Raw genomic sequence first — 13473 nt, 5'->3', positions numbered from 1 at the left:
TGAAGGCCTATTTCTGTCTATTACAGATCTGAGCTCAAATTTTGTGTATTTGTTTAGTAACTTCTAAATTTTGTGTTGAACGTGCACAAAAATGATTATACCATCACTGTGAATGTATGCAATTTATGTATGCAATTTTGTGCATAATATACTACGTTTAGGGGGTTCTGCTTTGGCTTTAAATTACAACTTAATTGCCTTTTTTATTTACTGGCAATGTAGAGATTGAGTGTATTGAATTAATTTTACTCTTTTAATAGATCAAGATCTGGTTGGAACAATGTAAGATTGTATCATATACTCAACACAGTATCCTCCTTCCTCCCCCATGCCTCCCTCCAAAGAAAACCAATACAAAACAACAAAAATAATAAACCCAAACAGAACAACTAAGTTCCCCATTAACTATATGGAAGAACTCGAACTGAACAGTCAGTAGGGTATGACCACAGGGGCATGTTTACTCAAGAAAAATAGTAGTATTTTCTAATAAAAACATTGTAACCTTTTTTAAGATTCAGTGAACAAATTGTTGAAGCTTAACTTGATCATCTTTATATGTAACTACTTGCTTTCTTAATTTGCTATGTGTTTAACAGTCCTTAAAATATATTTTCTAATAGATGCACAGGTGTGTTTCTGGAGAAGCAATACATCTCCTCTGAAAAAAGTGTTATATATTTTATATAAAAAACAAACAAACAAACATTGAGTTATGTTCTTGTATGAGGACACGTTAATTCTGGCAGTACGGGTATTTCCATATATGAAAATGAATGAGCAGTGGAGCATCAATGGGAGTGAATCATTGAATGGCTTGGGTTAAAAGAGGCCTTAAAGACCATCTAGTTCCAACCCTCCTGACATGGGTAGGGTTACCAACCACTAGATCAGGCTGCTCAGAGCCCCATTGAACCTGGCCTTGAACTCCTCTATGGATGGGGCATTTGTGTCTTATTCAGGGAATTTTGTCTTATCACTATCTGTCCTGTGAACAGACAGTATCCCTTTTGTTTGTAAGCTCCCTTCAAGTAACGAAAGACTTCAGTGAAGTCTCCTCAGAGCCTTCTCCAATCTAAACAAGTCCAGATCCCTCAGCCTTTCTTCATAAGATGCTCTGATAATCTTCATGGCCCTCCTCTGCACCTGTTCCAATAGCTCTATGCCTTTCTTGTGCTGGGGACCCAAGGTCTGGGTGGACTTCCAGATTGGTACTCACAAGGGTAGAGTAGAAGGGGGTAATCTTCTTTTCCCTGCTGTCCTCCTTTCTTTCGATGCAACTCAGGGTACTCTTGGCTTTTATCTTAACATAGAGGAAAAACTTCTCCTGTCCCTCTTGCCCTGCCTATTCCTTCCATCTCACTCCCATTTTGTTCTCATCCTGCCGAGTTAGCATCTCTTTTAAGAGTATTTTTCTTATTCTGCAACTTTTAAAGTACTTTTGCATTTAAGTTTGGTAGCGTGAAGAATAAAGTGTCTCCAGTACCCAAGAGTTATAAGAATAGATTATCTGTGACATTATTTTTGTGGTGAGGACAGAACCTGCTGCACCGTTCTTAAGACTCTTCATGAATTATGTGCTTTGTTGAAATGAGCCAAATCCTTATCGTAATTAGATGGAAATGTGGGCATGTTATTTCAGGAGTTTGAATAATTATCCTTTTCTCATTTTAACAGTGAAAATTTTAAAAGATGAAGAAAAAAGCATCAAATCAATAATACTGATGATAATAATCCCTTTGGTAAAACTGAAATTTTCATTTGCTGGGGTAGTTGGCCTGAAACCATCCATGGCTGGGTCTTTACTGAGTTGCAATTACAGAGCAAAGTTTGTGCTTTTCTCATCACTGATGTTCCAAACAATCTTCCTATGCATTTGTCTCTAATGAGTATTTCTCACAGATGGGAAAGTGATATGCTGTTTTCTTGTACTTAATGTCGTGCATAATACTGCACACAGACCTTTACATTTTTTATGCAGATTTAACTCAGATCACTGCAGTAAAATACCACCTTATTTACAATTAACTGAGAAGACTCTTAGTTGTCAGACTTCTCCAGACAAGCATTTTAAATGTCAGAAACCAGTTATTTGCTTCAGATCTGGCAGTTACCTGATTTGGTGTCTTAGTGTCGGTGGCGGGGAGGGCTGGAGGAGGAAAGGTGACATCATGATGCAGTTTAACTTGTGAGTCTTGGAAGGTGCAGAAAACTTCAACCTTCCACAAAAGACCAGAGGAGTTAATGAAAAATATTTAAAATGCAGTTAAGGAAAAAAAAACAAAACAAAAACAACAGCAATGACAAAAGAAGCAAACAAAAAAACAATCCATAGCCTGATATTTTGAAAATTGATTTGTTCTCTGCTAAGATGAGTGTAACTAAGTTAATCAGCAAGGTTTTAGATAATCTAACACGCAGGTTCTCTGACAAACTAAAAGTTAACTAAAATCACCTTTCTCTGTCCTCCCTCTTTTACTACTTCCCACTGATTGGTGTTGGCTCAGCTCTGGCAGTGATAGGTTTTTTTGGAGCAGCTGGAGCTGGATCTGATCTGACACGGATCTGATCTCATGATTGGACTAGATCTTATAGGTTCTTTCCAACCTTGTGATTCTATGGTTCTATGACAGGGCAGTGCTGGGCTCTGCTCACAGAGAGCCCCCCCTGCAGCTTCCCACTACCAAAGCCTTGCTGTGGAAGTCCAATGAACATAAACACAAAAGTGCTCTGAGATTCATATGGTCTGCATGTCAAAAGAGCATGCTAATGTAGTTACAAGCGCAGGAATAGAGTCTGAAACCAATTTTATTTATGTCAAGGACAATGTCAGAGTGCTAGAAAACAGGAAATTGGGAGTCATATATGTTTGCTTATTTTTTGAAAAGGAAAAAACACCAAAGCAAGAATCCATCTCTTCTCCCCACTCTCTCCTCTGGTATGTAGCAGTTAACGAATGAGATCTCCTGTAACTTAAAGTATGTGGTACATAACCATCCTCTTACTATCTGAAGAGTGAACCTTCAGATGCTGAAGCATGCTTTTCAGTGCTGAGCATGCTTTTTCTGATCCTGCTTCATGTTGCTGTTAACAGGATGCTGGTATTTGATCTGAGCCATGATGTGTTTGGCACAATGAAGCACACTGCCATGAATTAGCTGCTGTGTGACAGCGGTTCGTGGTGTGAATTGAGAGTTCAGTAAGTGATGTGTATCTCTCAGGGCAATGTGGGAGCTGAGGACAGGAGATGAAAGACAGAGTATTAAAGTAAGGTACATTCACTCAGATATTGCTGCTATTGTTTACCTGTTCTCCCCTGGAATGTTTGTGGAGAAATAATGGCTGTGATGTCAAGCATGATGCAGCTTTTCTTAGAGGCCCACTGAAGTCATTTCTTATCTCCCACATAACCCCTAGTTTACCACTTGCGTGGTTGTTTGGAGCTATTACAGATAATAAAGACGAACTTATGAATTCCTGCACAAAATGGGATAGAATCATGTGACACTGACCTATGGTTTTCCATGGATTTGCAATTATGGCTTGATTTATAGTATTCTGTAATATTTAAAAGTTAATTATGGAAGAACTGACTTCAGTAGTCCAGGTAGCTGCCATGTTTGTTAAGCATATCATAGCTGATTTAGCAACATCAAGAATTAACATGAAATGGCAAAGTAAATATTAATGGCCAGGATTTAAAAATTCGAACAGAAATTTATTTTGTTTTTAATTGAGAGTTTGAGTTCAAACTCTGTGCGAACAATATATAATGACAATTTATGTATTTCTAATAAGCGATGCATTTTTTTTCCACTTTGATATGCACAATTGCATGTAAAGTTGCACACTGGTCTTTCTGATATTTTTGTGAAAACAATAAGTGAACCAAACATAAAAACATACTAAAATTTATATTCCCTTAGAAAACAAAAATGCAGTGTCATGGGAGAACATGGGATCAATTATACAATTACAGAAAATGCTGTTCTGTCTGAACCAAAATTGATCATAATTGTTAGACTCTCATGTAAACAAATTGAACTCAGGAGCTCTTAGCCAGAAAGCCTGGTTGCTTTTTAAAGCAATGTTACATGGTGTGCTTTATTAATAATACTTAAATGTACAAATTCTACTTTTAGAAACTGTGTAGAAGCAAGGCTTTGCTAATTTAGTTTCTGGAGTTTCACAGCTGGAATTATTATTACTTTTTTTTTTTAATGAAGTTATTTGAGATTCTAGAAAGTTGATTATGGCCGCTAACCAGAAAGGATTTTTATCTCCTAAACAGTAATCAGAAAACTGTGAAATGATTTTGTTAGGAGAGCAGTTGAATAATAGGAGTGAAAGGTATGGCTGAGCTGCTACCTACTTTGTGCATTTCCTACCTGATGTTGTACTTGGGACACCACTGCCTGTGCTTGGGATTGGAAAGCGTCCAGCAGCTGCACTGTGCTACTTACAAAGTTATTTGTAAGACAATCTGCATGAATAAAGAGTGTAATGACTTAGCTTTACTTCTAGACACAACTGTCATATAGTAATGGAATAAAACTGTTACGTAGAATCTGAGAAGAGGTCCTGATATTTATACTTCTACAAACACTAAATCCTACAGGCTTTGAAGCTTACTTAGCAGTTCACGTATGCAGGTAGAATTAGCAGAGTAACAATATCATATTACTGCTAAAAGTGTTTTAATCTAATGTTTGTTGTATTTTCTTTTGCAAAATGAGAGGTAGAAAGTCTACCGTGAATTGTTCTGCTTTGCTACGTATGATTTTAAGGGGCATTAAGTGAGATTTAGTCTGTCTTACCACATGCTGGATTCTTAAAAAGAAATATATTGAAAAAGCTGATGTATCACATTACTCAATTTTTTGCAGACAAATCTTCAGTTGAGGAAAACGGTTGTAGTTTCACTACATTTTGACACTGGCAGAGTATCTTGTAGCCTGGGTTATGTTCTTTGTTGACCTGAGAACGTTTGAAAGCACAAGGTATGCTGGAGGAGTAAGGATTAAAATGGTTACTTAGTGTCATAAAATTAAATGATACCAGTGTTGAGTTTTACATTTGTCTCTGAATTAACTGTAGATTCTTAGCTTGATGGATGTGTATTGGTATAGGTAGGGAGATCTGTTTTTGTCCTTATTCCAGTATTTAACATATAAAAACAGACCCCTCCTCCCTCCCTTTTGATTAGTCCGTGTTCTGATCTGCTTATTTTTGATGAGACAATGAGAAATATATTTGCACTGCATTCACCACGCTTCATGTCCCTACCTGTTATCTCCCTCACCATACTTAGTGATTTTTTTTGAGCACTTCATCAAAACCCTGTAAGTTACCATTAGGGGGTTAAACTGCTCTTGCAACTAAGCAAACTATATTTGGAATGGTGTAGCTCTGAGAGAGAGCTAGGTATGCTAACAGATTATCCAGCGTTTAGAAAGTGCATGAAAAGAGGGGTTTATGAAAGGGTGTGGTTCACAGGAGAGAAACTTTGATTCTTTTGAAGCTAATGGAAATGTTGTCATGGATTTTAGAGAACAGACTGTTTGTTTTAGACTTGTTAGAGTGTCAGTCCAAGTTAGGCAATATTCTGTCTGCCCTAAATATTGATAGCGGTATTTGTACCCGAATTTCATAGTAGAAAATTGTGATACTGATTTAAGGGTGAGAAGATTGTCTAGATTTTTGTTTGGCGGTTATGTCACAGTAAAGCATGTAGCAGTCTATGTGACATGAGAAAGCTCAACTAAAGTGCTGAAAAGTTGCATCATAGAGTATAAATCTTACTATGCTTATTTGCCTTTGGTTGTTACTGCTTACACATCTAATGAGATTGGCTGCAAAATTAACTTAGTGTGGTGGATCCATAAAATAAACAAGAACAAAGTAATGGTAGGTGATTTTTATTCAAAGCGTTATATTCTGCTAGGATGTGTCGTTTTGGTCTGATTAGAATTTTAAACATGCTTGGGAATTAAGAAGAAAGGGAAAATTGTTATATTTAAACAACAACAAAAAGAGCTCCAGAGCAGCAGCTTCTTAGAGAACATTCTGACCTTGAAACGATGAAAACCAGAACTGTAAAACAGAAAATAATCCTGCTATTAATGAAGTACCATAACATAGTATTGTGTGGAACAAAGCACAAACAGCAGAAGAATTAAGAAGCAAGCAGATAAGAGGACAACAGGGACAACAGTAGTCAAGCATGAAGATCTATTAAGATCTGATTTTTATTTTCTTCTTTAATACAGTTTTAAAATTTTATTTTGGATCCATTCTAAACTAACATGTAAACAAAAGAATGAGGGCCTAGAACCACTGGCAGGAAATTTTATGAAATATTTCTGTAGTAATTGTTTTAGGTTACAAAGTACCTCAATTCAAACTTGTTTTGTATCACAGAAATGCTTTTTACTGGCATTGCAGGAAAGGATACAAGATTGTGAAATGAAAAGCACTTCAATTATTGCATTAAATAAAATGAAATCTACCACAGCCTGGAAATTTGTTATAATGAAATCGCTCCAATGCCTCTCTGCGAGTAGTCAGAATGTGTTTAAGAATGTGTGTATTAACTTCATATAGTTGTCAACTAGGAGAAGTCCCTCAGGTTCATTTGACAGAAGAATGAAGACTTGACTATCAACAGAAAGTATCACTATCAACCTGTACTTGCTATTTTAAGTTTGGATTTGGAGAAAGATATGGAAACAGCATCATGATTTAAACTTGATGTTAAATGCAACATCTCACCTCCTGTAAGCAGCCAGTGGGAAATTGACTAGTTGGGAATGGTGCCCTGTGTTTCGTATTGCTTAAGAATTGCTTCTGTGTTAAAATGGCTGAACTACTTCACACATTTGATGTAGTTATAGATGTATGTATACACATAGATGCATATATGTATTTTAAACTTTCATCTGTACTGATTATTTGAAGTAGAGCTTTTAACAGTATGGTCCATGAGGTTTAAGGATTGGGCTTAAATTTACGCAGGGGTTGCACGTTTTGTTAGCTGTGTGTGTCTAGTCATTGCAGCAAAAGCAGGGAAGATGGCTGGGATGATTTTGACCAGTGTGAAGACTATGTATGATCAGTCGAGATGACGGTCTTTGCTGTGAGATGGAGAGGCGTCCAATTTCTAGGTATTTTGATTTGCTTTTAACATTTGTAAAGAAAAGAAACGCTGTTGTAATAGTGGTTTGTTCAGTGCAACTTTGCTGTTACATTTTTCCCGTAATAGGTACTCATATGAATTCCAGAAGCTGTAAATGTTTTGTCATAATTTTTATTGAAATCTTTGAATTTAAGCTCTGAGTCATATTTTATTCCATAAGCCACAGGTAAAAGGAGCTACGGGAAATCAGAGGACAGACTCTTTATAGCAGGTCTGTAACAATAGAACAGGGGAAGATGGCTTCAAGCTCAGGGAGGATGGATTTAGGTTGGATGTTAGGAAAAAGTCTTTTACAGTGAGGGTAGTGAAGCACTGGAACAGATTGCCTGGAGATGTGGATGATGCCCCATCCCTGAAGACTTTCAAAACAAGGCTGAATTGGGCCCTTGGTGACCTGATCTGGCTGTGGTGTCCCTGTTCGTTGCAGGGGAGTTGGAGTAGGTGGTCCTCAGAGGTTCCCAAAAATTCTAAGGATTCTATGATTCTAACAAATGAGGCTATCAAAAAATGTTAGCTGTGTGCAGAATAATGTTGTTTATGCTATCAGCTAGCATATACTTTGTGCTCTATGTTTCGTTTATTTCCTTGTAATAATGATACTAAGTGATGACAACCATTTCTACCGTTCTCAGCCAATGCCTGACTTCTAAGTACGTTATCCTACAAAGCTCTCCTCTGCAGAGTGAAATATCATTTCTCTTGCACAAAGGACAGAAGATATATCTCTGCTTTCAGCATCTGTGTTTTACTAATGGATTTTATTTAAAATACCTTAATGTGATGTCAAGAATTATGAGGTTCTGCAGTATATCTTTCATTTTGTTGAAGATTGATCAAGTGCTCAGGACTTGTTTTAACAGGTTGGTTAAAAAGATTTTACAAAAGCTTCATCTCAAGTTTGTGCGGCATCTTTTCCTGCTCAGTGCAGTCCTGTAGTGCCTGTATCGCAACTCAAATCTTGAGTTTAGATAGCAGTCACCAGTGTCAGTTTTAAAACAAGCTTTATGTAAAGTCCTGGTATTACTTTGCTGGTGTCATTTTCAGGAAACCCCAGACCTAAAATAGAGAGCTTGCTAAGCAAAGCTTGAAACATCTGTAACATATTTGGTAAAATATGAGTTTATACTTTAGAAGTATTAAATAAAAATGTGTGCATTAATCCAGTGCATCAAGTAATGGATTTGTGAATGCTCTTTGGTTGTGTGGGGAACCACATATCAAGTCCAGAATTGTCGATGTAACCATCAGGAGAAGAGCCACAAGGAAAGATGACAAAATGTGTATTCTGTGTCTGGAACATGACTTAAAATGGAAGCATCCTTAGGTATCTCTTAGATGGGATACCTTCTTGTGCTCTTTTAGTAGTTAGTTAAAAAAAAAAATAACTGGACTATGACCCATGTACTAAAATTAAAAAAAAAAAAAAAAAGCTGTGAAACTGTAGTAGGCATCTAGTGTACTTCTTTTATTTTTTTTATTTTTGATAAATTTACAAGTTTTTGCATTGGTTATTTAATATTAAAGCATAGGATGTACGTTTTAGAATTTATAGAATGGTTAATCTTAAAATGGTTTGGTTATATGTGAGTAGTAAAGCATCATGAAAGCATAAGTACAAAGTTCTTGCTTGCAAATGCGGGTGTTGAATAAATATTGAAGTAGTTCTGGTCGTGATTGTAGAAGTATTCCTGTTGCATACAGAACACTGCACCAAGTGTGTTCTTATTGCAAAATATGGCTAGAGGAAAGGTTTTTAATTTTTAAATTTGAATCAATAGTTATTTTGTAATTTAATTTTCTGATACCTCTTAACTACAATAAACACGAACTTTGTGCCATTATCCTTAGGAGTCTTCTTAGAGAAATTGATGTTTTTTCCTAGCCTTCTTTTATTCTGATATAGCCTGCATACAATGCGAACTGCTGAGATTATGCTGATGTTTATACTAAATGAAATAATAGCACAGCTTTTTGTGAGAAAAATTATCCAACTGTAATTTTCAGGCTAATTGTTTAGGAAACTTCCAGTACTGCAGAAACATTTGTTTTGCCAGGCTTGAACTTTTTTGGGTGTAGGTGATTCCCAATTAAAGATCAATTACATCATCAGATCAGTATTCAACTACAGTATTTCACAGTGGTTTTATTCTTGAATTTGTTTATAATGGGAAGGTTTTTCAGGTCTGTGTGTTGCTATTGCTAAATCAAACACAAAAGAAGCCACTTTAGCAAACACTTGAGGTATCATCACTTCATTATAGTCTATCATTGGATGTGGTAGCAGATGTGAATTTCTATGTTTTCTTTTGTTTTTTAGTACCTCAGCAAAATATCTCTTTCCTCTGGCATCCCTATAACATAGCAGTGCACTATTAGGACAAGTGAATTACATGTATCTTTAGTGTCTTCTAATAGTCAGAGCTCAGGAACTTCCTTCAACAGAACTGTTTGTGCTCTGTTTGGTCTTGCTTTTTAGGTAATTTGAAGTATGTAAGATTTAGTGAACTCTCAAACTTTTATATCCACATCAAACAGCGTAGAACTTGAGCAAATATGTTTAAAGTTTCTAGGAAAGAAGGAAGTAAGGTCGTGTCTGAGTTTGTCTCCTGCAAGTGTAGGAGTGCTCTTGTTTTATGAAGTTCCCAAAACAGCGTGGAATATTCATTCCTATCTGTTGGGCAGAGGTCAACTATCAGAAAGGGAGGAGAGGAGGACCTTTTCAAATCTGGTGACTGTAGTATTTAAAATTACAGAGGATATATAGTATATGCAGTTTTGCTTTACGAACTGCTCTTAAACATGATCCAGAGTTTAGTCAATGAATCAAAGACTACAGTCATAAGTGAAAGAATTAATGACCAAGAAACAGAATCCAAGGTACTAATTTTATTTCCGTTTCATAAAATTTAATCATAGCAGATGGGGACAAGGTATATTTCTTAGTACTGTGCCACTGAAAAATGCAGGATATTGAATTGCATGGAAAAGAATGCATTATTAAGTCAATGTGTAATCTTTAGAGATTGTTTTTATTTTAAAATTCAAGTTGCTTTTAAACACAAAGTAAATTAAAGTAACTTATGCAAACAGCGAAGTAGTCAGCAAAGATTCAGGAACCAATCTCAGACAAAAATACTGGTACATGAAAACATTAGCACTGGTGAGTGCTAAAATTTGGAAACTTTGGAAATATTTCACAAAGAATCATAGAACAGTGACTGGATAACTGGATTAATATTCCAGTAATCATTCATGCATCATACAGACAAGTGTATTCTTTCGTCTTGTATATGCTAACTCTACCATTCTTGGTCAGAATACATGCCAATGAAAATTTGAACATATATCCTATACAGTCTGGAATGGACAGTAATACTGATAGTAATTTTAAAACTTCAGCATAAATGCAGCATGTTTTCCTGCTGCAGATAGTGCATCAATCTGATGCTACCAATGATATCTTTCTATGTTTTGCAATAAAATCAGAAAACAGAAGGCAGAGAAGTGGTATTTTGTTGTCTCTCTGGAGGGCTTTCAACTCATGCATGGTTTTCACAGGATCAGCTAGAAGCAGTTAAATTTTGAGTATCTTAAAACAAGCAAGAACTTGTCTCAAGAAAAATTTAAAATATGGATAAATGAAGTATCAAAGGTACTTGATGCTGTCATGTGGAGAATGCAAATCTATTGTTCTGTTAAAGATGCCATTGTGCTATTGGAATGTTTGCTAGATATGCAGTGACTTGAGAGAATTCACAACACATTCCATTTTCAAAAGGGTAATTTACTTCCATAGTTAACTTGAGAGGCCATGTACTGCGTAGTTATAATGTATGCATAGTAGGAATGATGATGATGGGAACAAAAATATTCTTAAGCTTTAATGTACAAAAAGTCTACAAATGCAGATTCATCAGCAGAGCATTTACCATACAGAGTAAGTATGGGATGAGAGAGAAAATGTTTCTAATGTCAGTAGGTTAATTGGAAAGTTTGCATGCATTAGCATTTTTGCAGTTAATACTTTCTGCATTTAAATCAATGATACCTAAGGTCAAATTTCTTAGTTTAAATCAGTTTTATATAGTTAAGACATATATGGATGTAAAATTTTCCAGACCCTGTCCAGTTTCAGGTGTGAAATAGTCATTGAGTCCACTAATGTTAGATAAACACACTGAAGGCTTAGGTGAAGCAACTGCTCATAAAATTATCACACAACCATTCACTGGAGCGAGTTACTCTTTTGTCATTTAATTTATTTTGAGGTAGCTTATCTTTACCACTTACTATATTACATTATTCTTTACGTCAAGTAATGCTAGTGCATTGCAAGATAATTTTAAAGCTGAGTCTTCCATTGATAAAATACATGTAATTACTTCTAAAGTGGAGAATCACCCAAGCAAATACAACCAGTATGAGTGTGTTGAGGCAACTGGCCAAATATGAGAGCATCAGGAAGTGGATCTGGAATAAACCAGCTCAGTGCTACGTGGTCTAAGAAAAACCTGCCAGCATCAGACATATGTCTGCTCTGCTCTTTCTCCTAACCCTTCAAGAAAATAACATCATCTATATGCAGATTTCCTTATGAAACTATTTCTGCATTAAATAAATCACTTGCGTTAGTGTTTCAGTTCAGGAGATGTGACGTGATCTTGCACCGTGTCTCATCAGACAAGGGAAACTAGAAGCAATGGCAAGTGGAAGTGACAACTCCTGCCAGGCCATAGTAACACAGTAGTGTTATCTCCCAGTAACAAGAACAATAATGTGTTTCATGCTTGTTAGTCCTTCTTTTAAACTTTTTACCTCTGATTTGATACAGAGTAAAAGTGGTGTTAAATGTTATCTGTGCTAGAGTCATGTCTTTTTCTGACATAAGCTGAAGAAGCCTGATTTTTCAGAATTAAGACTACTTTTGCCCTCAGGTTTTGTGCCTTCATTGTCATTACTATAGACTGACTCTGGTATATATAACAGCTCTACCTATTTTATTCAAGCTATAAAGGAAAGACTAATACTACAGACATCCTGTGACACAGCACCTGGTAATGTCACTATGTTATGCTGGTGTGCATTCATTGTGGGGAAACCTTTTATTTTAAATTTGGGGGCTGAAGAAGCCCCAGACCGAAACAACTTTTGTCTTTTAGTAGGTTTAAGTAGCTATAATGTCTCTGTTACAAGTCTATGGTGCCTTCTTGTGTAGAGGAAAAAGTAACAGGCTGGAGGAAAATGGAAGGGAGACAAAATAAAGTAACCTTATGTACTTTGAGGCTTTTTTTCCCCCCCAATTAGTAACACTGAAACAAAGTAGTGCAGTGGTACATGTAAGCTCTAGCCATGCAGAGAATTGGGTGTTTATACCTGTCTCTGGATATTTATACCTCTCTCTGGATATTATGAAATGGTGTTGTATTTCATGAATGTCATTGATGCTTATATTGTTGGAGCACCCACAAAGCCTATTAATTAGCCTATGTAATTTTTTTTTTTTTTCCTCCTAAGCACTGTGTGAATGATAAACTTTTGGAGATAAAGTCTGGTTTCTGTTTTATGTATAGTAGAAAATAACAGATAAATGGGGAGAGATTTTCAGGATATTAAGTGGTGGCTCAGTTGTAAATGTCAGGGATCATTTTGTGGAAGATGATTTGCTTGGGATGCTACAATCCAAAGTTATAAACTCGCTTGTTGAGAGCTGATATTAAAATAAGTTCTGTCAAATCTTGTAGGTGACAAGGCATTTCCATTAGCTGTACTTAAACATAATACCAATTTTATTTATTATTTGTACATTACTGTAAAGGAGAACTTAAATATAATGTGAGGGAGGTTGTTATGTGAAGACCCTTCTAGACAGAAGAACCAACACCTTGGAGAAAATGAACGGGATGCCTCAAGCTGTTTAATAGGCGGGTCGGATGTTGTTGTCCCTCTCAAGCAAAAGGGATGCTTAGACCACAAGTAACTCAATGGTGGCAGCAAATAGCTGCTGTTTCAAGTTGTTTTACAAAAAGAGCCTGTGGCCCAGGTGGTAACATTCTAGACTGAGAACTGCATTTACTGTACTTCAATTATATCCATCAAATTAATGGAAGAAACTTGTGTTTTAGAGGTGACTTGGTATGATAATCATGTGAAGTTCAAAACCATACACAGAGATTCAGTGTGGGAGCATGTCCTGCTCATTCTTTACCAGGTTTTCATACATCCATAGTAGTTTTCTCTGTAATTGCTTTCCAAATCTTGCAAAGTTCTTAATATAATTT

The sequence above is a fragment of the Meleagris gallopavo genome, chromosome 2, assembly GCF_000146605.3.
Source record: "Meleagris gallopavo isolate NT-WF06-2002-E0010 breed Aviagen turkey brand Nicholas breeding stock chromosome 2, Turkey_5.1, whole genome shotgun sequence".
In the NCBI taxonomy this organism is placed as follows: Eukaryota; Metazoa; Chordata; class Aves; order Galliformes; family Phasianidae; genus Meleagris; species Meleagris gallopavo.
Note: the sequence above shows the minus strand (reverse complement) of the source record.